Below are 23,256 nucleotides of genomic sequence, written 5' to 3'. Positions count from 1 at the left end.
ATGTAAAATTCTCGGCAGGAAAGACAATCTGGACCTCTCGGTTGCAAATAAAGGTTGTTAGTTTTTGGGTCCCACCTGAGTCACGAATGGTGTCCCTTTGCATAGACGTCTTTGCCAGACTGACATTTGCTTAAACCTGGGGTTTTTCAACTTTTTCAGGAGCCGACGCAGCACATTTTTCTTGTTTTCCTTATTGGGCACACCCAAGTCAGATCATCGAGTACGTTACTAATCAGTCAATTATTTGATTCACCTGTTTTAAATGAGAGAGAGATAATAAAAACATATACAGGTCCTTCTATGCGCATGCGCGAGCAGTCGGTGTTTGTGTTTGAAAGCTCCGTCGAATCAATTCATTAATCCTTGATTTTCTTTTTTACCACTCATTTATAAACAAGCACTTTCTATTTTTATATCATGGGAACTTATCCTCGATACTATTCCTTATAAAAAACAATCGGATTGCTTTGATATCGCTACTTAGACCCAACTTTGCGAATCTCGGCTACTAGCCTTTAGTCCGCTAGCATTTCACGCGTGGCCTCGCGCCTATTGACCGTCTGATTTTACACCCGTTTCACTGAAAGGATACAGGTTATATCCGGCATTTCAGTCCTAAATTACTAGTGATATTGGTAGTATCACTACTAATCTACTGTTCATCTGTTATGGCGAACATATCAGATGTGTGTCTAACGTTACCTCTGAGTGCAGGTGAGGACACATTCGAACTGATTTCGGTACGATTGGAGCTTGAATCGGTGGAGAAACAGATCCGTGGTCTGCTAGAGAGGCAAGCCGAGCTGCGGGATCGGCGATCAGCGCTTGAAACGTCACGCGCCGATGCACACAAGTCAGTGGTTAGTAACTTTTTGACTCCGACTTCGTCCACTCCGTGCGTTTCTCTGCCCAGGAGGACGCAATCATCTCTGGCATCATTCACTCCGGCACCAACCCAACACCATGGACCCTGGGTGATCCCACAGCGGAAGACACGAGCCAGGACCAGAGCAAGAACCTCTCCGCCCCTCCCGGTCTTCGAGATCTCCACCCGGAACCGCTTCTCCCCTCTTCGCGAGTCGGAACGCGACGACGCCGTGATCATCGGCACTTCCATGGTCCGTCATGTCCGTGCTACCTCAGGTAAGGGTAAGGTGCGCACTCACTGCCTTCCTGGTGCTCGTGTTCTTGATGTCGCCGCACAGGTTCCCGAGATCCTGAACGGTGAAGAGCGCGTCGGAGCTGTGGTGCTTCACGCTGGAACAAACGATATCAGGCTGCGGCAGACGGAGGTTCTGAAGAAGGACTACAGGAGCCTGATCGAGGCGGTACGCAGCACAGCGCCTGAGGCAACGATCATCGTGTCTGGACCGCTTCCCACGTACCGACAAGGACAGGAAAGGTTCAGTAGATTATTTGCACTAAATGAATGGTTAATGTCATTGTGTAATGAACAAAAACTGCTCTTTGTAAATAATTGGAATCTGTTCTGGGAGCGACCTAGGCTCTACTGTGCTGATGGCCTGCACCCCAGCAGAATCGGAGCGGCTGTTCTGTCGGACAACATCTCCAAGACGTTACACACCGTATGACTAGAAAATCAAATTCCAAATCACAGTCTTTGCTGTGCCAATTTAATTGATATAAGTAGTGTAGAACATTATATAGAAACTGTGTCTATTCCTCGTTTAGTGAGGCCAAATAATAAATCCACTGTAGGATCTAGGAAAAATCTTATTGTAATTAAACCTGAAAATCTAAATATCAGTGAATAAAAACAATTTCTAAAACTAGGTCTTCTAAACATTAGATCGCTCACACCTAAGGCGGTTATTGTAAATGAAATGGTCACAGATAATAGCTTCGATGTACTTTGCCTTACTGAAACCTGGCTTAAACCAAACGAGTATTTCGGTCTAAATGAGTCTACCCCGCCAGGATACTGTTATAAACATGAGCCCCGTCTGATCGGTCGTGGCGGCGGTGTTGCAACAATCTATAGAGATATTATTAATGTTACTCAGAAAACAGGTCACAGGTTTAATTCGTTTGAAGTACTGGTGCTAAACGTTACGCTCTTAGATGTAAGAAAGAAATCCCTATTATCTCTAGCCTTGGCTACTGTATATAGACCTCCAGGGCCCTACACTGATTTCCTAAAAGAGTTTGCAGACTTTCTCTCAGATCTATTGGTCAATGCCGATAAAGCAATAATTGTTGGAGATTTTAACATACACGTAGATAACACAAACGATGCGTTAGGGACTGCGTTTACAGATTTATTAAACTCCTTTGGGGTCAAGCAGAATGTCAGTGGTCCCACTCATCGTCTAAATCATACACTAGATTTAATTATATCATATGGAACCAATCTAACCGAAATAGATATTATACCGCAAAGTGACGATCTCACCGATCATCACATGGTAACTTGTATAATACGCACTGCTGAAATTTGTCATGTTGCGCCACGTTATCGACCAGGCAGAACAATCCTTCCGACCACTATAGATAGATTCTCAAATAGCTTACCTGATCTATCTCAGCTGCTCAGAGAACCCAAACAAACAGATGAACTAGAGGAAATGACTAGCAGTTTGAGCACCATTTTCTCTAGTACATTAGATATTGTTGCACCAATTAGATCAAAAAAGGTTAGAGAGAAAACTAAAGCACCATGGTACAACAGTGCTACGCATGCTATCAAGAGAGAAACTCGTAACCTAGAGCGTAAATGGAAACAAACTAATTTAGAGGTCTTTAGAATCGCGTGGAAAGACAGTATGTCACGTTATAAAAAAGCTCTAAAAGCAGCCAGGGCTGAGCATCTCCGCAAACTAATAGAAAATAACCAAAATAATCCAAGGTTTTTATTTAACACCGTGGCTAGACTAACAAATAAACAGACATCACCCGAGCAAATTATTCCGTTACAGTATAGCTGTAATGATTTTATGAACTACTTCAATGAGAAAATTGAAAACATCCGAAACACAATTGTAAATGTACAATCCTCTATGGTGTCTTATGATTCAGCCTCAATTATCGCCCCTCAAGAACAACTACACCGCTTTACAACTATAGGACAGGAAGAGCTAAATAAACTTATCATTGCATCTAAACCAACAACATATTTATTAGATCCAATACCAACTAAATTTCTGAAAGAAGTGTTACCTGTAGTGGAAGAGCCTCTTCTTAATATTATTAACTCGTCTTTATCTTTAGGTCATGTTCCAAAAATATTCAAGCTGGCAGTAATAAAACCTCTCATTAAGAAACCGCAATTAGATCCAAATAACTTAGCAAATTACAGACCGATTTCAAATCTTCCATTTATGTCTAAAATACTAGAAAAGACTGTGTCCGCTCAATTGTGCTCTTTCATGCAAGAAAATGAGATATATGAAAAATTTCAGTCAGGATTCAGACCGCATCATAGCACAGAAACTGCGCTAGTTAAAATTACAAATGATTTACTTTTAGCTTCTGACCAAGGCTGTATCTCAATATTAGTTCTACTCGATCTTAGTGCTGCGTTTGACACTATCGATCATAAAATACTCTTGGATCGACTACAAATCTACACTGGTGTTCAGGGACAGGCATTAAGCTGGTTCAGATCGTATTTATCAGACCGTTACCATTTTGTTTGTTTAAATGGGGAAAAATCGAAGATAACGTCAGTAGACTATGGAGTGCCGCAAGGATCGGTGTTAGGCCCTCTGCTATTCTCAATATATATGCTGCCACTTGGTAATATTATAAGAAAACATGGAATTAATTTCCACTGTTATGCTGATGACACTCAATTATATATTTCATCACGGCCAGATGAAAACACTAACTCATCAAAATTGACAGAGTGTCTTAAAGATATAAAATGCTGGATGATGCATAATTTCCTGCTACTAAATCCAGATAAAACGGAGGTATTACTTGTTGGTCCAAAAAACTATCCACAAAACCACTTACAATACAACTTTAATATAGAAGGATGTCCTGTTACTTTATCCTCTACGGTAAAAGACCTGGGTGTTATACTAGACCACAACTTGTCTTTCGAAAATCATATTTCATATGTTACAAGAACAGCCTTTTTCCATCTTAGAAACATTGCTAAATTACGTAACATGCTATCTGTTTCCGATGCAGAAAAGTTAGTTCATGCATTCATGACCTCGAGACTAGATTACTGTAATGCTTTATTAGCTGGTTGTCCTGCATCCTCAATAAACAAGCTACAGTTAGTGCAAAATGCAGCCGCTAGAGTTCTTACTAGGTCCAGGAAATATGATCATATAACACCAATTTTATCATCTCTACACTGGTTACCTATCAAGTTCCGTATCAATTACAAAGTACTATTACTGACCTATAAAGCCCTAAATGGTTTAGCTCCTGTGTATTTAATGGACCTTCTATCGCCCTACAATCCATCGCGTTCTTTAAGATCACTAAATTCGAGGCTTCTAGTCATTCCTAGGATATCTAAGTCCACTAAAGGAGGGAGGGCGTTCTCACATTTAGCTCCTAAACTCTGGAATAGCCTTCCTGATATTGTTCGAGGCTCTGACTCGCTGTCCCAGTTTAAAACTAGATTAAAGACGCATCTTTTTAGCCAAGCATTTACATAATGCTTACCTTTTATAATACTGCTGAATCAGATCAAATGCATTTAATATAAAACTTGAAGAGACTGTAGGTTATCTGTATAGGTTGCATAGTATTTGCAGTCATTACGTTCCTGTATATTGCGTGAATGACGGGTGGTTGGGCAGATATTGTGTTGCGGTAGGTAGTATGCCATACGGAACCGTTGTCCACTGAAACTGCCTATTCACGCACCAGTGGGGCTCGACAGCCTTAGTCAACGGGTTGGCGCGTATGGTTGGGCTGCGGAGAGATTGTGAGATTGTGGTTAGGTCTCAGCAGCAGGAGGGACGTAGAGGTCAGTAAGCTGGGCTGAGTTGAGTGGGGGACGGAGGGGGGTGATTTTGGGACGCAAGAGTCACTGTCTTCATGTTTTGTCATTTACGCCTGTGTTATGGAAATCATCATTATGAACAGCAGCTACGCTAATTATTTTCCCTTTGCTTTTCTGCTGTTATCTCGGGACGCGAGTCCCGCGAAAATGGCGTTCATCAGCTCCAGTTTGTATCCAGCCTCTCACGGAGACTTCAGATGCTCCAATCACAAAGCCTGTGAAGTGACGACTCAGCACGGGCGATATGGACTCTCTATGGTGGACGGCACTGATCCTCAACAACTCGTCTTAAGACCGGCGTGCATACTTGGACTTCCAAAAAATACTCTAATTGTTCCGATCCAATCTGACTTGTAATGCTGCCCGAATCATGCACTGTTCCTTCGTTGGCCAGAGGAGAACTGGCCCCCCGACTGAGTCTGGTTTCTCCCAAGGTTTTTTTCTCCATTCTGTCACCTGATGGAGTTTTGGTTCCTTGCCACTGTTGCCTTGGCTTTTGGCTTGCTTAGTTGGGGACATTTAACATTTAATATTATTGATCTGCCTTACTTAAGGTGGACGTTGACGCAATTTCTTTTAGAAACAAACTTTGTTATATTGTTTTCATGTTATCACTGTGAAGCGCTTTGATACAATCTGTATTGTAAAAAGCGCTATATAAATAAAGGTGACTTGACTTGACTTGACTTCTAAAAAAATTAGCATATTGTGATAAAGTTCATTATTTTCCATAATGTAATGATAAAAATTAAACTTTCATATACTTTAGATTCATTGCACACCAACTGAAATATTTCAGGTCTTTTATTGTTTTAATACGGATGATTTTGGCATACAGCTCATGAAAACCCAAAATTCCTGTCTCAAAAAATTAGCATATCATTAAAAGGGTCTCTAAACAAGCTATTAACCTAATCATCTGATTCAACTAATTAACTCTAAACACCTGCAAAAGATTCCTGAGGCTTTTAAAAACTCCCAGCCTGTTCCATTACTCAAAACCGCAAACATGGGTAAGACTGCCGACCTGACTGCTGTCCAGAAGGCCATCATTGACACCCTCAAGCAAGAGGGCAAGACAGAAAGAAATTTCTGAACAAATAGGCTGTTCCCAGAGTGCTGTATCAAGGCACCTCAGTGGGAAGTCTGTGGGAAGGAAAAAGTGTGGCAAAAAACGTTGCACAACGAGAAGAGGTGACCGGACCCTGAGGAAGATTGTGGAGAAGGACCGATTCCAGACCTTGGGGGACCTGCGGAAGCAGTGGACTGAGTCTGGAGTAGAAACATCCAGAGCCACCGTGCACAGGCGTGTGCAGGAAATGGGCTACAGGTGCCGCATTCCCCAGGTCAAGCCACTTTTGAACCAGAAACAGCGGCAGAAGCACCTGACCTTGGCTACAGAGAAGCAGCACTGGACTGTTGCTCAGTTTTGCATGTCATTCGGAAATCAAGGTGCCAGAGTCTGGAGGAAGACTGGGGAGAAGGAAATGCCAAAATGCCTGAAGTCCAGTGTCAAGTACCCACAGTCAGTGATGGTCTGGGGTGCCATGTCAGCTGCTGGTGTTGGTGCACTGTGTTTTATCAAGGGCAGGGTCAATGCAGCTAGCTATCAGGAGATTGTGGCGCACTTCATGCTTCCATCTGCTGAAAAGCTTTATGGAGATGAAGATTTCATTTTTCAGCACGACCTGGCACCTGCTCACAGTGCCAAAACCACTGGTAAATGGTTTACTGACCATGGTATTACTGTGCTCAATTGGCCTGCCAACTTTCCTGACCTGAACCCCATAGAGAATCTGTGGGATATTGTGAAGAGAAAGTTGAGAGACGCAAGACCCAACACTCTGGATGAGCTTAAGGCCGCTATCGAAGCATCCTGGGCCTCCATAACACCTCAGCAGTGCCACAGGCTGATTGCCTCCATGCCACGCCGCATTGAAGCAGTCATTTCTGCAAAAGGATTCCCGACCAAGTATTGACTATTGAGTGCATAACTGAACATAATTATTTGAAGGTTGACTTTTTTTTTTTATTGAAAACACTTCTTTTATTGGTCGGATGAAATACGCACATTTTTTGAGACAGGAATTTGGGGTTTTCATGAGCTGTATGCCAAAATCATCAGTATTAAAACAATAAAAGACCTGAAATATTTCAGTTGGTGTGCTATGAATCTAAAATATATGAAAGTTTAATTTTTATCATTACATTATGGAAAATAATGAACTTTATCACAATATGCTAATTTTTTTAGAAGGACCTGTATGTGGTGCAGATGCGCTTCAAGAATGGTTTGCAAGCCCCTGGCTTAGGGCCGAAATCTGCTACTACCTACTGATAAAGTCAAGCCTATGGATATTTGTACAAACAAAGTCTTTACATATATGAAAAATAATACATGGATATCTTTCTGGATTTTGCCCGTTCATATCAGAAGAAAGCTCAGGAAACATTTTAGGCATGAGTGTCGAGAGTGTAGAGCCAAAATGAAATGAGTTCAGACATTCCCTTGAGGCCTGAAAGGCCATCATGTTTTGGAAACAATCCTCTTACCTCTAAGGGACCGCTTTCATAATGTAATCAGCTGTTTTCCTCATGTGCTACCTCTTTTAGACTTCTTTTACCGACAAATTTCACTGCACTTTTGTAACTGGCGCTGTGGCTTAGCTGGTCAAAGTGCCTGTCTCGTAAACAGGAGATCCTGGGTTCAAATCCCAGCAGTGCCTAAGCCACAGGATATGGGAGTGCTTAAACTTTTCACATATGAAAGTCTTTGCATGCCGAACAGTGTGTACCTGCACAAAATTGGAAAAACGAAGAAGCGCTGCGCATGCAATACTTCCTTGAAGTGGGTCATTTTATGGCTCTGTGGTGCAATTGATGGAGCTTTCGACTTCTAGGATGCGAATGGAGAAATTCTCTGGTTGTGGTTTTGAGTCCCACCTGAAGTGTGAATGGCCTCTTTTGCTCTGATGTCTCTGTGAGTCAGACATATGTTTAAAACTGAGGTCCACAAACTACTTCAGAAGCCTACCCCTCACATTCTGCTCATCTCCCTTTATTGCACACAGCCAAGTCGGATCACAGAGTACTCTACTAATTAGCTCAATTCACCGTTTTGAAATAAGGAGCATAACGAAAATGTATAGCGTCTGGGAGGTTTCGAGAATGGTTTGAAAACCACTGGCTTAGGCCAAAATCTGCTACTTCCTTTTGTTGAGATCAAGCCTCTGGATGTGTGTTCAAAACAGTCTTTACAAATATGAATATTTAATTCATGAAATTATTATTATTATTTTTTTTACTTTTTATTCCAACACATCGCAGAAGGATTAGCAAGCGGCGCTGTGGCTTAGTTGGTCAAAGCGCCTGTCTTGTAAACAGGAGATCCTGGGTTCGAATCCCAGCAGTGCCTATGCCGCGTGATGTGGGCACCGCTCACCTACCCTTTTTACATACGTAAATCTTTGGATGCTGAACAGTGTGTATCTGCACAAAAAGTGGAAATCTAAGAAGTGATATCGTGAATGGAGGTATTCAAAGTTTGTGGGTTCGAGTCCCACCAGAGTCGTGCATACCCTCTTTTGCTCAGATGTCTTTGTGTTGGACAAGCATACGCTTAAACCCTTGGATCCACAAACAACTTCTGAAGCATCCCCTTCACGCTCTGCTTATTTTGCTTATTGCACACACCCAACTCAGATCATAGAGTACTCTACTAATTAGCTTAAGTCACCTATTTAAATAAGGGAGATAACAAGAATGGGTTGAAATCCAATGGCTCAGGCCAAAATCTGCAACTACCTATTGTTGGCCACCTACCTAGCAAAAGAAAAAAAAACATGCTTTCCATTTCTCCTAGCTGAAACAGCGTTTAGATGTATCGTAACTGAGAGTTTCGATCCAAAATGAAATGGTTTGAGATATTCCCATGTCCCTGAATAGAAGCATGCAGAGGGTTTTGGAAATAACCCTCTAACTTCAAAGGGACCTATTCATGATGTAATCAGCTATTCTCCTGACATGCTACCTCTTTTAGACTTTGTATACAAAAGCATCGAATCAGGGACAGTACCTGGCGCTGTGGCTTAGTTGGTCAAAGCGCCTGTCTAGTAAACAGGAGATCCTGGGTTCGAATCCCAGCAGTGCCTAATCTGTGGCTTCTAAGAGTAGTCGTTCAACCTTTTCAGATGTAAAATTCTCGGCAGGAAAGACAATCTGGACCTCTCGGTTGCAAATAAAGGTTGTTAGTTTTTGGGTCCCACCTGAGTCACGAATGGTGTCCCTTTGCATAGACGTCTTTGCCAGACTGACATTTGCTTAAACCTGGGGTTTTTCAACTTTTTCAGGAGCCGACGCAGCACATTTTTCTTGTTTTCCTTATTGGGCACACCCAAGTCAGATCATCGAGTACGTTACTAATCAGTCAATTATTTGATTCACCTGTTTTAAATGAGAGAGAGATAATAAAAACATATACAGGTCCTTCTAAAAAAATTTGCATATTGTGATAAAGTTCATTATTTTCCATAATGTAATGATAAAAATTAAACTTTCATATACTTTAGATTCATTGCACACCAACTGAAATATTTCAGGTCTTTTATTGTTTTAATACGGATGATTTTGGCATACAGCTCATGAAAACCCAAAATTCCTGTCTCAAAAAATTAGCATATCATTAAAAGGGTCTCTAAACAAGCTATTAACCTAATCATCTGATTCAACTAATTAACTCTAAACACCTGCAAAAGATTCCTGAGGCTTTTAAAAACTCCCAGCCTGTTCCATTACTCAAAACCGCAAACATGGGTAAGACTGCCGACCTGACTGCTGTCCAGAAGGCCATCATTGACACCCTCAAGCAAGAGGGCAAGACAGAAAGAAATTTCTGAACAAATAGGCTGTTCCCAGAGTGCTGTATCAAGGCACCTCAGTGGGAAGTCTGTGGGAAGGAAAAAGTGTGGCAAAAAACGCTGCACAACGAGAAGAGGTGACCGGACCCTGAGGAAGATTGTGGAGAAGGACCGATTCCAGACCTTGGGGGACCTGCGGAAGCAGTGGACTGAGTCTGGAGTAGAAACATCCAGAGCCACCGTGCACAGGTGTGTGCAGGAAATGGGCTACAGGTGCCGCATTCCCCAGGTCAAGCCACTTTTGAACCAGAAACAGCGGCAGAAGCACCTGACCTGGGCTACAGAGAAGCAGCACTGGACTGTTGCTCAGTTTTGCATGTCATTCGGAAATCAAGGTGCCAGAGTCTGGAGGAAGACTGGGGAGAAGGAAATGCCAAAATGCCTGAAGTCCAGTGTCAAGTACCCACAGTCAGTGATGGTCTGGGGTGCCATGTCAGCTGCTGGTGTTGGTGCACTGTGTTTTATCAAGGGCAGGGTCAATGCAGCTAGCTATCAGGAGATTGTGGCGCACTTCATGCTTCCATCTGCTGAAAAGCTTTATGGAGATGAAGATTTCATTTTTCAGCACGACCTGGCACCTGCTCACAGTGCCAAAACCACTGGTAAATGGTTTACTGACCATGGTATTACTGTGCTCAATTGGCCTGCCAACTTTCCTGACCTGAACCCCATAGAGAATCTGTGGGATATTGTGAAGAGAAAGTTGAGAGACGCAAGACCCAACACTCTGGATGAGCTTAAGGCCGCTATCGAAGCATCCTGGGCCTCCATAACACCTCAGCAGTGCCACAGGCTGATTGCCGCCATGCCACGCCGCATTGAAGCAGTCATTTCTGCAAAAGGATTCCCGACCAAGTATTGACTATTGAGTGCATAACTGAACATAATTATTTGAAGGTTGACTCTTTTTTTTTATTGAAAACACTTCTTTTATTGGTCGGATGAAATACGCAAATTTTTTGAGACAGGAATTTGGGGTTTTCATGAGCTGTATGCCAAAATCATCAGTATTAAAACAATAAAAGACCTGAAATATTTCAGTTGGTGTGCTATGAATCTAAAATATATGAAAGTTTAATTTTTATCATTACATTATGGAAAATAATGAACTTTATCACAATATGCTAATTTTTTTAGAAGGACCTGTATGTGGTGCAGATGCGCTTCAAGAATGGTTTGCAAGCCCCTGGCTTAGGGCCGAAATCTGCTACTACCTACTGATAAAGTCAAGCCTATGGATATTTGTACAAACAAAGTCTTTACATATATGAAAAATAATACATGGATATCTTTCTGGATTTTGCCCGTTCATATCAGAAGAAAGCTCAGGAAACATTTTAGGCATGAGTGTCGAGAGTGTAGAGCCAAAATGAAATGAGTTCAGACATTCCCTTGAGGCCTGAAAGGCCATCATGTTTTCGAAACAATCCTCTTACCTCTAAGGGACCGCTTTCATAATGTAATCAGCTGTTTTCCTCATGTGCTACCTCTTTTAGACTTGTTTTACCGACAAATTTCACTGCACTTTTGTAACTGGCGCTGTGGCTTAGCTGGTCAAAGTGCCTGTCTCGTAAACAGGAGATCCTGGGTTCAAATCCCAGCAGTGCCTATGCCACAGGATATGGGAGTGCTTAAACTTTTCACATATGAAAGTCTTTGCATGCCGAACAGTGTGTACCTGCACAAAATTGGAAAAACGAAGAAGCGCTGCGCATGCAATACTTCCTTGAAGTGGGTCATTTTATGGCTCTGTGGTGCAATTGATGGAGCTTTCGACTTCTAGGATGCTAATGGAGAAATTCTCTGGTTGTGGTTTTGAGTCCCACCTGAAGTGTGAATGGCCTCTTTTGCTCTGATGTCTCTGTGAGTCAGACATATGTTTAAAACTGAGGTCCACAAACTACTTCAGAAGCCTACCCCTCACATTCTGCTCATCTCCCTTTATTGCACACAGCCAAGTCGGATCACAGAGTACTCTACTAATTAGCTCAATTCACCGTTTTGAAATAAGGAGCATAACGAAAATGTATAGCGTCTGGGAGGTTTCGAGAATGGTTTGAAAACCACTGGCTTAGGTCAAAATCTGCTACTTCCTTTTGTTGAGATCAAGCCTCTGGATGTGTGTTCAAAACAGTCTTTACAAATATGAATATTTAATTCATGAAATTATTATTATTATTTTTTTTACTTTTTATTCCAACACATCGCAGAAGGATTAGCAAGCGGCGCTGTGGCTTAGTTGGTCAAAGCGCCTGTCTTGTAAACAGGAGATCCTGGGTTCGAATCCCAGCAGTGCCTATGCCGCGTGATGTGGGCACCGCTCACCTACCCTTTTTACATACGTAAATCTTTGGATGCTGAACAGTGTGTATCTGCACAAAAAGTGGAAATCTAAGAAGTGATATCGTGAATGGAGGTATTCAAAGTTTGTGGGTTCGAGTCCCACCAGAGTCGTGCATACCCTCTTTTGCTCAGATGTCTTTGTGTTGGACAAGCATACGCTTAAACCCTTGGATCCACAAACAACTTCTGAAGCATCCCCTTCACGCTCTGCTTATTTTGCTTATTGCACACACCCAACTCAGATCATAGAGTACTCTACTAATTAGCTTAAGTCACCTATTTAAATAAGGGAGATAACAAGAATGGGTTGAAATCCAATGGCTCAGGCCAAAATCTGCAACTACCTATTGTTGGCCACCTACCTAGCAAAAGAAAAAAAAACATGCTTTCCATTTCTCCTAGCTGAAACAGCGTTTAGATGTATCGTAACTGAGAGTTTCGATCCAAAATGAAATGGTTTGAGATATTCCCATGTCCCTGAATAGAAGCATGCAGAGGGTTTTGGAAATAACCCTCTAACTTCAAAGGGACCTATTCATGATGTAATCAGCTATTCTCCTGACATGCTACCTCTTTTAGACTTTGTATACAAAAGCATCGAATCAGGGACAGTACCTGGCGCTGTGGCTTAGTTGGTCAAAGCGCCTGTCTAGTAAACAGGAGATCCTGGGTTCGAATCCCAGCAGTGCCTAATCTGTGGCTTCTAAGAGTAGTCGTTCAACCTTTTCAGATGTAAAATTCTCGGCAGGAAAGACAATCTGGACCTCTCGGTTGCAAATAAAGGTTGTTAGTTTTTGGGTCCCACCTGAGTCACGAATGGTGTCCCTTTGCATAGACGTCTTTGCCAGACTGACATTTGCTTAAACCTGGGGTTTTTCAACTTTTTCAGGAGCCGACGCAGCACATTTTTCTTGTTTTCCTTATTGGGCACACCCAAGTCAGATCATCGAGTACGTTACTAATCAGTCAATTATTTGATTCACCTGTTTTAAATGAGAGAGAGATAATAAAAACATATACAGGTCCTTCTAAAAAAATTTGCATATTGTGATAAAGTTCATTATTTTCCATAATGTAATGATAAAAATTAAACTTTCATATACTTTAGATTCATTGCACACCAACTGAAATATTTCAGGTCTTTTATTGTTTTAATACGGATGATTTTGGCATACAGCTCATGAAAACCCAAAATTCCTGTCTCAAAAAATTAGCATATCATTAAAAGGGTCTCTAAACAAGCTATTAACCTAATCATCTGATTCAACTAATTAACTCTAAACACCTGCAAAAGATTCCTGAGGCTTTTAAAAACTCCCAGCCTGTTCCATTACTCAAAACCGCAAACATGGGTAAGACTGCCGACCTGACTGCTGTCCAGAAGGCCATCTTTGACACCCTCAAGCAAGAGGGCAAGACAGAAAGAAATTTCTGAACAAATAGGCTGTTCCCAGAGTGCTGTATCAAGGCACCTCAGTGGGAAGTCTGTGGGAAGGAAAAAGTGTGGCAAAAAACGCTGCACAACGAGAAGAGGTGACCGGACCCTGAGGAAGATTGTGGAGAAGGACCGATTCCAGACCTTGGGGGACCTGCGGAAGCAGTGGACTGAGTCTGGAGTAGAAACATCCAGAGCCACCGTGCACAGGCGTGTGCAGGAAATGGGCTACAGGTGCCGCATTCCCCAGGTCAAGCCACTTTTGAACCAGAAACAGCGGCAGAAGCACCTGACCTGGGCTACAGAGAAGCAGCACTGGACTGTTGCTCAGTTTTGCATGTCATTCGGAAATCAAGGTGCCAGAGTCTGGAGGAAGACTGGGGAGAAGGAAATGCCAAAATGCCTGAAGTCCAGTGTCAAGTACCCACAGTCAGTGATGGTCTGGGGTGCCATGTCAGCTGCTGGTGTTGGTGCACTGTGTTTTATCAAGGGCAGGGTCAATGCAGCTAGCTATCAGGAGATTGTGGCGCACTTCATGCTTCCATCTGCTGAAAAGCTTTATGGAGATGAAGATTTCATTTTTCAGCACGACCTGGCACCTGCTCACAGTGCCAAAACCACTGGTAAATGGTTTACTGACCATGGTATTACTGTGCTCAATTGGCCTGCCAACTTTCCTGACCTGAACCCCATAGAGAATCTGTGGGATATTGTGAAGAGAAAGTTGAGAGACGCAAGACCCAACACTCTGGATGAGCTTAAGGCCGCTATCGAAGCATCCTGGGCCTCCATAACACCTCAGCAGTGCCACAGGCTGATTGCCTCCATGCCACGCCGCATTGAAGCAGTCATTTCTGCAAAAGGATTCCCGACCAAGTATTGACTATTGAGTGCATAACTGAACATAATTATTTGAAGGTTGACTTTTTTTTTTTTTTTAAAACACTTCTTTTATTGGTCGGATGAAATACGCACATTTTTTGAGACAGGAATTTGGGGTTTTCATGAGCTGTATGCCAAAATCATCAGTATTAAAACAATAAAAGACCTGAAATATTTCAGTTGGTGTGCTATGAATCTAAAATATATGAAAGTTTAATTTTTATCATTACATTATGGAAAATAATGAACTTTATCACAATATGCTAATTTTTTTAGAAGGACCTGTATGTGGTGCAGATGCGCTTCAAGAATGGTTTGCAAGCCCCTGGCTTAGGGCCGAAATCTGCTACTACCTACTGATAAAGTCAAGCCTATGGATATTTGTACAAACAAAGTCTTTACATATATGAAAAATAATACATGGATATCTTTCTGGATTTTGCCCGTTCATATCAGAAGAAAGCTCAGGAAACATTTTAGGCATGAGTGTCGAGAGTGTAGAGCCAAAATGAAATGAGTTCAGACATTCCCTTGAGGCCTGAAAGGCCATCATGTTTTGGAAACAATCCTCTTACCTCTAAGGGACCGCTTTCATAATGTAATCAGCTGTTTTCCTCATGTGCTACCTCTTTTAGACTTGTTTTACCGACAAATTTCACTGCACTTTTGTAACTGGCGCTGTGGCTTAGCTGGTCAAAGTGCCTGTCTCGTAAACAGGAGATCCTGGGTTCAAATCCCAGCAGTGCCTATGCCACAGGATATGGGAGTGCTTAAACTTTTCACATATGAAAGTCTTTGCATGCCGAACAGTGTGTACCTGCACAAAATTGGAAAAACGAAGAAGCGCTGCGCATGCAATACTTCCTTGAAGTGGGTCATTTTATGGCTCTGTGGTGCAATTGATGGAGCTTTCGACTTCTAGGATGCTAATGGAGAAATTCTCTGGTTGTGGTTTTGAGTCCCACCTGAAGTGTGAATGGCCTCTTTTGCTCTGATGTCTCTGTGAGTCAGACATATGTTTAAAACTGAGGTCCACAAACTACTTCAGAAGCCTACCCCTCACATTCTGCTCATCTCCCTTTATTGCACACAGCCAAGTCGGATCACAGAGTACTCTACTAATTAGCTCAATTCACCGTTTTGAAATAAGGAGCATAACGAAAATGTATAGCGTCTGGGAGGTTTCGAGAATGGTTTGAAAACCACTGGCTTAGGTCAAAATCTGCTACTTCCTTTTGTTGAGATCAAGCCTCTGGATGTGTGTTCAAAACAGTCTTTACAAATATGAATATTTAATTCATGAAATTATTATTATTATTTTTTTTACTTTTTATTCCAACACATCGCAGAAGGATTAGCAAGCGGCGCTGTGGCTTAGTTGGTCAAAGCGCCTGTCTTGTAAACAGGAGATCCTGGGTTCGAATCCCAGCAGTGCCTATGCCGCGTGATGTGGGCACCGCTCACCTACCCTTTTTACATACGTAAATCTTTGGATGCTGAACAGTGTGTATCTGCACAAAAAGTGGAAATCTAAGAAGTGATATCGTGAATGGAGGTATTCAAAGTTTGTGGGTTCGAGTCCCACCAGAGTCGTGCATACCCTCTTTTGCTCAGATGTCTTTGTGTTGGACAAGCATACGCTTAAACCCTTGGATCCACAAACAACTTCTGAAGCATCCCCTTCACGCTCTGCTTATTTTGCTTATTGCACACACCCAACTCAGATCATAGAGTACTCTACTAATTAGCTTAAGTCACCTATTTAAATAAGGGAGATAACAAGAATGGGTTGAAATCCAATGGCTCAGGCCAAAATCTGCAACTACCTATTGTTGGCCACCTACCTAGCAAAAGAAAAAAAAACATGCTTTCCATTTCTCCTAGCTGAAACAGCGTTTAGATGTATCGTAACTGAGAGTTTCGATCCAAAATGAAATGGTTTGAGATATTCCCATGTCCCTGAATAGAAGCATGCAGAGGGTTTTGGAAATAACCCTCTAACTTCAAAGGGACCTATTCATGATGTAATCAGCTATTCTCCTGACATGCTACCTCTTTTAGACTTTGTATACAAAAGCATCGAATCAGGGACAGTACCTGGCGCTGTGGCTTAGTTGGTCAAAGCGCCTGTCTAGTAAACAGGAGATCCTGGGTTCGAATCCCAGCAGTGCCTAATCTGTGGCTTCTAAGAGTAGTCGTTCAACCTTTTCAGATGTAAAATTCTCGGCAGGAAAGACAATCTGGACCTCTCGGTTGCAAATAAAGGTTGTTAGTTTTTGGGTCCCACCTGAGTCACGAATGGTGTCCCTTTGCATAGACGTCTTTGCCAGACTGACATTTGCTTAAACCTGGGGTTTTTCAACTTTTTCAGGAGCCGACGCAGCACATTTTTCTTGTTTTCCTTATTGGGCACACCCAAGTCAGATCATCGAGTACGTTACTAATCAGTCAATTATTTGATTCACCTGTTTTAAATGAGAGAGAGATAATAAAAACATATACAGGTCCTTCTAAAAAAATTTGCATATTGTGATAAAGTTCATTATTTTCCATAATGTAATGATAAAAATTAAACTTTCATATACTTTAGATTCATTGCACACCAACTGAAATATTTCAGGTCTTTTATTGTTTTAATACGGATGATTTTGGCATACAGCTCATGAAAACCCAAAATTCCTGTCTCAAAAAATTAGCATATCATTAAAAGGGTCTCTAAACAAGCTATTAACCTAATCATCTGATTCAATTAATTAACTCTAAACACCTGCAAAAGATTCCTGAGGCTTTTAAAAACTCCCAGCCTGTTCCATTACTCAAAACCGCAAACGTGGGTAAGACTGCCGACCTGACTGCTGTCCAGAAGGCCATCATTGACACCCTCAAGCAAGAGGGTAAGACAGAAAGAAATTTCTGAACAAATAGGCTGTTCCCAGAGTGCTGTATCAAGGCACCTCAGTGGGAAGTCTGTGGGAAGGAAAAAGTGTGGCAAAAAACGCTGCACAACGAGAAGAGGTGACCGGACCCTGAGGAAGATTGTGGAGAAGGACCGATTCCAGACCTTGGGGGACCTGCGGAAGCAGTGGACTGAGTCTGGAGTAGAAACATCCAGAGCCACCGTGCACAGGCGTGTGCAGGAAATGGGCTACAGGTGCCGCATTCCCCAGGTCAAGCCACTTTTGAACCAGAAACAGCGGCAGAAGCACCTGACCTGGGCTACAGAGAAGCAGCACTGGACTGTTGCTCAGTTTTGCATGTCATTCGGAAATCAAGGTGCCAGAGTCTGGAGGAAGACTGGGGAGAAGGAAATGCCAAAATGCCTGAAGTCCAGTGTCAAGTACCCACAGTCAGTGATGGTCTGGGGTGCCATGTCAGCTGCTGGTGTTGGTGCACTGTGTTTTATCAAGGGCAGGGTCAATGCAGCTAGCTATCAGGAGATTGTGGCGCACTTCATGCTTCCATCTGCTGAAAAGCTTTATGGAGATGAAGATTTCATTTTTCAGCACGACCTGGCACCTGCTCACAGTGCCAAAACCACTGGTAAATGGTTTACTGACCATGGTATTACTGTGCTCAATTGGCCTGCCAACTTTCCTGACCTGAACCCCATAGAGAATCTGTGGGATATTGTGAAGAGAAAGTTGAGAGACGCAAGACCCAACACTCTGGATGAGCTTAAGGCCGCTATCGAAGCATCCTGGGCCTCCATAACACCTCAGCAGTGCCACAGGCTGATTGCCTCCATGCCACGCCGCATTGAAGCAGTCATTTCTGCAAAAGGATTCCCGACCAAGTATTGACTATTGAGTGCATAACTGAACATAATTATTTGAAGGTCGACTTTTTTTTTTAATTGAAAACACTTCTTTTATTGGTCGGATGAAATACGCACATTTTTTGAGACAGGAATTTGGGGTTTTCATGAGCTGTATGCCAAAATCATCAGTATTAAAACAATAAAAGACCTGAAATATTTCAGTTGGTGTGCTATGAATCTAAAATATATGAAAGTTGAATTTTTATCATTACATTATGGAAAATAATGAACTTTATCACAATATGCTAATTTTTTTAGAAGGACCTGTATGTGGTGCAGATGCGCTTCAAGAATGGTTTGCAAGCCCCTGGCTTAGGGCCGAAATCTGCTACTACCTACTGATAAAGTCAAGCCTATGGATATTTGTACAAACAAAGTCTTTACATATATGAAAAATAATACATGGATATCTTTCTGGATTTTGCCCGTTCATATCAGAAGAAAGCTCAGTAAAACATTTTAGGCATGAGTGTCGAGGGTGTAGAGCCAAAATGAAATGAGTTCAGACATTCCCTTGAGGCCTGAAAGGCCATCATGTTTTGGAAACAATCCTCTTACCTCTAAGGGACCGCTTTCATAATGTAATCAGCTGTTTTCCTCATGTGCTACCTCTTTTAGACTTGTTTTACCGACAAATTTCACTGCACTTTTGTAACTGGCGCTGTGGCTTAGCTGGTCAAAGTGCCTGTCTCGTAAACAGGAGATCCTGGGTTCAAATCCCAGCAGTGCCTATGCCACAGGATATGGGAGTGCTTAAACTTTTCACATATGAAAGTCTTTGCATGCCGAACAGTGTGTACCTGCACAAAATTGGAAAAACGAAGAAGCGCTGCGCATGCAATACTTCCTTGAAGTGGGTCATTTTATGGCTCTGTGGTGCAATTGATGGAGCTTTCGACTTCTAGGATGCGAATGGAGAAATTCTCTGGTTGTGGTTTTGAGTCCCACCTGAAGTGTGAATGGCCTCTTTTGCTCTGATGTCTCTGTGAGTCAGACATATGTTTAAAACTGAGGTCCACAAACTACTTCAGAAGCCTACCCCTCACATTCTGCTCATCTCCCTTTATTGCACACAGCCAAGTCGGATCACAGAGTACTCTACTAATTAGCTCAATTCACCGTTTTGAAATAAGGAGCATAACGAAAATGTATAGCGTCTGGGAGGTTTCGAGAATGGTTTGAAAACCACTGGCTTAGGCCAAAATCTGCTACTTCCTTTTGTTGAGATCAAGCCTCTGGATGTGTGTTCAAAACAGTCTTTACAAATATGAATATTTAATTCATGAAATTATTATTATAATTTTTTTTACTTTTTATTCCAACACATCGCAGAAGGATTAGCAAGCGGCGCTGTGGCTTAGTTGGTCAAAGCGCCTGTCTTGTAAACAGGAGATCCTGGGTTCGAATCCCAGCAGTGCCTATGCCGCGTGATGTGGGCACCGCTCACCTACCCTTTTTACATACGTAAATCTTTGGATGCTGAACAGTGTGTATCTGCACAAAAAGTGGAAATCTAAGAAGTGATATCGTGAATGGAGGTATTCAAAGTTTGTGGGTTCGAGTCCCACCAGAGTCGTGCATACCCTCTTTTGCTCAGATGTCTTTGTGTTGGACAAGCATACGCTTAAACCCTTGGATCCACAAACAACTTCTGAAGCATCCCCTTCACGCTCTGCTTATTTTGCTTATTGCACACACCCAACTCAGATCATAGAGTACTCTACTAATTAGCTTAAGTCACCTATTTAAATAAGGGAGATAACAAGAATGGGTTGAAATCCAATGGCTCAGGCCAAAATCTGCAACTACCTATTGTTGGCCACCTACCTAGCAAAAGAAAAAAAAACATGCTTTCCATTTCTCCTAGCTGAAACAGCGTTTAGATGTATCGTAACTGAGAGTTTCGATCCAAAATGAAATGGTTTGAGATATTCCCATGTCCCTGAATAGAAGCATGCAGAGGGTTTTGGAAATAACCCTCTAACTTCAAAGGGACCTATTCATGATGTAATCAGCTATTCTCCTGACATGCTACCTCTTTTAGACTTTGTATACAAAAGCATCGAATCGGGGACAGTACCTGGCGCTGTGGCTTAGTTGGTCAAAGCGCCTGTCTAGTAAACAGGAGATCCTGGGTTCGAATCCCAGCAGTGCCTAATCTGTGGCTTCTTAGAGTAGTCGTTCAACCTTTTCAGATGTAAAATTCTCGGCAGGAAAGACAATCTGGACCTCTCGGTTGCAAATAAAGGTTGTTAGTTTTTGGGTCCCACCTGAGTCACGAATGGTGTCCCTTTGCATAGACGTCTTTGCCAGACTGACAATTGCTTAAACCTGGGGTTTTTCAACTTTTTCAGGAGCCGACGCAGCACATTTTTCTTGTTTTCCTTATTGGGCACACCCAAGTCAGATCATCGAGTACGTTACTAATCAGTCAATTATTTGATTCACCTGTTTTAAATGAGAGAGAGATAATAAAAACATATACAGGTCCTTCTAAAAAAATTTGCATATTGTGATAAAGTTCATTATTTTCCATAATGTAATGATAAAAATTAAACTTTCATATACTTTAGATTCAGAGCCGGACAGTAACGGAGTACATTTACTTGAGTACAGTACTTAAGTACAATTTTGAGGGATCTGTACTTTACTCGAGTATCATTTTTGGGGAGTACTCATGACTTTACTCAAGTACATTTGAGAGGCAAATATTGTACTCTTTACTCCAATACATTTCTATCCATAACCGTGAGTACACGAGTAAAAAAAAAAAAAAAAAAATCTCGGAAACCCTCAATTTGTTGTTTCCCTCTCAAACGTGATTGGATTGTGCAGGCGCCACTGATTGGGACAGCCTATCAGCAATCACTTTCAGCTTTCCGCCAAAGTCAACTCCATGGTCAGATTTTATATTACACATTAATGTAAGCCAAGCATTTGGTTTGATGTTCTTGAGTATGTGGTGTGTTTAACACAGTCAGGTTCAAATGTGGCAGTGGCGTAGCCACGAGGGATTTCTGATTTCTTAAAAAAAAAACTTTAGGAGGCAAAATATATTTTTACTGATTATGTGAATTACACTGCGCAAACCAAAGTAGGCTACTACTCAGCGAATGAAGAAGGGTTGGCGCTCAGTCTCCAGAGTACATAAAATATTCATTTTGTTTTATTTTATTTTTCTTGTTTGCATTTATGAGGAAAAAACAATGTTATGGACGTGTTCTCCGTTACGGACGTGAGCGCTCTGAAAGCGGCATAAAAAATGCTTTAAAACTTTCACAGAGACCTCAAACAGAAAACACAAAACCTTTCTTTAACCTGAATTTCGTTTTGCATTAATTGTATCTTAACTTTAATCAATGTTTCATCAACCAATTGCCTGGGTTTAATGAATAAGAAGTAAAAAGCAGAAGATAGATAAGAAACGGAGGCGCCGGCCTGTGAACTGGATCTCGTCTCATAAATGAACCGAAACTGAGTGTATAAGGTAGCCAGCCTACTTGCCTCTCACAGACATGACTACTTTTAAACAGAAAAAATCAAAACGAAAGAAAACAGACTACAGACTGCTTATGTAATCCGTATGAAATGTGCATTTCTCTCTGGCACGTTCACTACCGAAGATCGCGAGTCAGCATCGTCAACTTCATCTAGCCGACACTGACAAAGAAAACACTTGTTTATTAACAAGTGTTTATTAACCCTCTGGGGACCAGAAACGCGCCCGCGCGTTTTGCCGTTTTTTTTTCACATAGCAGAAAAATAGACTTAAAATACTCTGTTGATTTTGATCGTACATATAAGTGTTATACATCAATCGATCCTGTTAATTGTCTATTATTTTTCTGTATACTCACAATAAAAACAAAGTTTTGTGCTTTTTGTCAAATAAAGAAAAATAAACATGATGCGAGTTTTGCCTTCTCTCTGTCAGTGCAGTCCATTCTGAAACACGTCCGAAAAATTAACTCTAACTCTGCAAATACTTGTCATACAGGCACGAGAGGTTTTTCTTTATGAAGCTTGAATTCTCTTCTTTTTAATGATGTAATTTATATAAAAAACAAATATTCTCAGTTTATGTAATCTGTATGAAAAGAGGGTGCTGTCAGATTTTTTTTCCCCAGCTCATTACACTTCATTACGCGTTAATCTGACACGCCCACGGAGGACGCGGGCTATTCAAACGCAAATGTCGAGGCAAGCCATGACAATGCCCACATCAGCCGTTCCACCGCGGCGGTAAAATGTGGGGTGTATTTGCTGCCTTTTACCGCCAAGAGGCGCTACAATCATAGACTCTGAAAAGTGTTTGTTTATTCTCTCTAATGCGTAATCTGCTGCCGCACCGCACTGATTCAGAGCGTTTGAAAGCTGGTAGCAGATGAATTCAACAAGTGAAACGTAGTTAAAATAATTCATAATCACAATACTGAAATTAGGCTACTGAAATGAAATTGAATAAATAATGAAAAAGTAAAACATTGCAATAAAAACAGTCACAGACGTATAGACGATAGCTCAGTGGTTAACGCAACAACACGAGCTTCGAGGAGCTTCAATCGACTCGGATCGAATCTCAATGTAGCATACATGTTGTTAACCGATGTTGCCCTACAGCGTTTATGTTTAACCTTCTTGATGCTTAAATAGCTAACTGTTTATAACTGTTTACTTATTTAAAGTCAAGAGTTTTGTTTAATTATTATTACAACATAAATTTGCTACATTCCTGGAACCGCAGCCGCTGCACAAAGGACAAAAACTGATGAAGGAAGATTGTCAGCCGATTGCATCAGAAAATGAAAATGAAGAAGCACGTCTTTAGTCTGCTAAATTATTGTGTAATGTAAAAGAACACTAAAATTACTTAAGT

At 41.6% G+C, this 23,256-nt stretch overlaps 12 non-coding genes across 12 annotated transcripts; all 12 read left to right on the top strand.

Moving 5' to 3' along the window:
* The first annotated feature begins 7,639 nt into the window (after positions 1–7,639).
* On the top strand, positions 7,640–7,713 carry trnat-cgu (transfer RNA threonine (anticodon CGU)). The gene has a single exon. It is a non-coding gene; the product is annotated as a tRNA-Thr (tRNA).
* A 615-nt stretch (positions 7,714–8,328) lies between these two features.
* Positions 8,329–8,402, top strand: trnat-ugu (transfer RNA threonine (anticodon UGU)). The gene has a single exon. It is a non-coding gene; the product is annotated as a tRNA-Thr (tRNA).
* A 662-nt stretch (positions 8,403–9,064) lies between these two features.
* On the top strand, positions 9,065–9,138 carry trnat-agu (transfer RNA threonine (anticodon AGU)). The gene has a single exon. It is a non-coding gene; the product is annotated as a tRNA-Thr (tRNA).
* A 2,300-nt stretch (positions 9,139–11,438) lies between these two features.
* Positions 11,439–11,512, top strand: trnat-cgu (transfer RNA threonine (anticodon CGU)). Its single transcript has one exon. It is a non-coding gene; the product is annotated as a tRNA-Thr (tRNA).
* Positions 11,513–12,127: 615 nt separating this feature from the next.
* trnat-ugu (transfer RNA threonine (anticodon UGU)) lies at positions 12,128–12,201 on the top strand. The gene has a single exon. It is a non-coding gene; the product is annotated as a tRNA-Thr (tRNA).
* A 662-nt stretch (positions 12,202–12,863) lies between these two features.
* Positions 12,864–12,937, top strand: trnat-agu (transfer RNA threonine (anticodon AGU)). Its single transcript has one exon. It is a non-coding gene; the product is annotated as a tRNA-Thr (tRNA).
* A 2,300-nt stretch (positions 12,938–15,237) lies between these two features.
* On the top strand, positions 15,238–15,311 carry trnat-cgu (transfer RNA threonine (anticodon CGU)). The gene has a single exon. It is a non-coding gene; the product is annotated as a tRNA-Thr (tRNA).
* A 615-nt stretch (positions 15,312–15,926) lies between these two features.
* Positions 15,927–16,000, top strand: trnat-ugu (transfer RNA threonine (anticodon UGU)). Its single transcript has one exon. It is a non-coding gene; the product is annotated as a tRNA-Thr (tRNA).
* A 662-nt stretch (positions 16,001–16,662) lies between these two features.
* trnat-agu (transfer RNA threonine (anticodon AGU)) lies at positions 16,663–16,736 on the top strand. The gene has a single exon. It is a non-coding gene; the product is annotated as a tRNA-Thr (tRNA).
* Positions 16,737–19,037: 2,301 nt separating this feature from the next.
* trnat-cgu (transfer RNA threonine (anticodon CGU)) lies at positions 19,038–19,111 on the top strand. Its single transcript has one exon. It is a non-coding gene; the product is annotated as a tRNA-Thr (tRNA).
* Positions 19,112–19,726: 615 nt separating this feature from the next.
* On the top strand, positions 19,727–19,800 carry trnat-ugu (transfer RNA threonine (anticodon UGU)). Its single transcript has one exon. It is a non-coding gene; the product is annotated as a tRNA-Thr (tRNA).
* Positions 19,801–20,462: 662 nt separating this feature from the next.
* On the top strand, positions 20,463–20,536 carry trnat-agu (transfer RNA threonine (anticodon AGU)). Its single transcript has one exon. It is a non-coding gene; the product is annotated as a tRNA-Thr (tRNA).
* The last annotated feature ends 2,720 nt before the right edge of the window (positions 20,537–23,256 follow it).

This window comes from Rhinichthys klamathensis, unplaced genomic scaffold, assembly GCF_029890125.1.
Source record: "Rhinichthys klamathensis goyatoka isolate OS25496 unplaced genomic scaffold, OSU_Roscu_1.1 h1tg000223l_1, whole genome shotgun sequence".
NCBI classification, from domain to species: domain Eukaryota; kingdom Metazoa; phylum Chordata; class Actinopteri; order Cypriniformes; family Leuciscidae; genus Rhinichthys; species Rhinichthys klamathensis.
The sequence above is the reverse complement of the archived record's forward strand: the minus strand, read 5'-3'. Positions and strand labels throughout refer to the sequence as shown.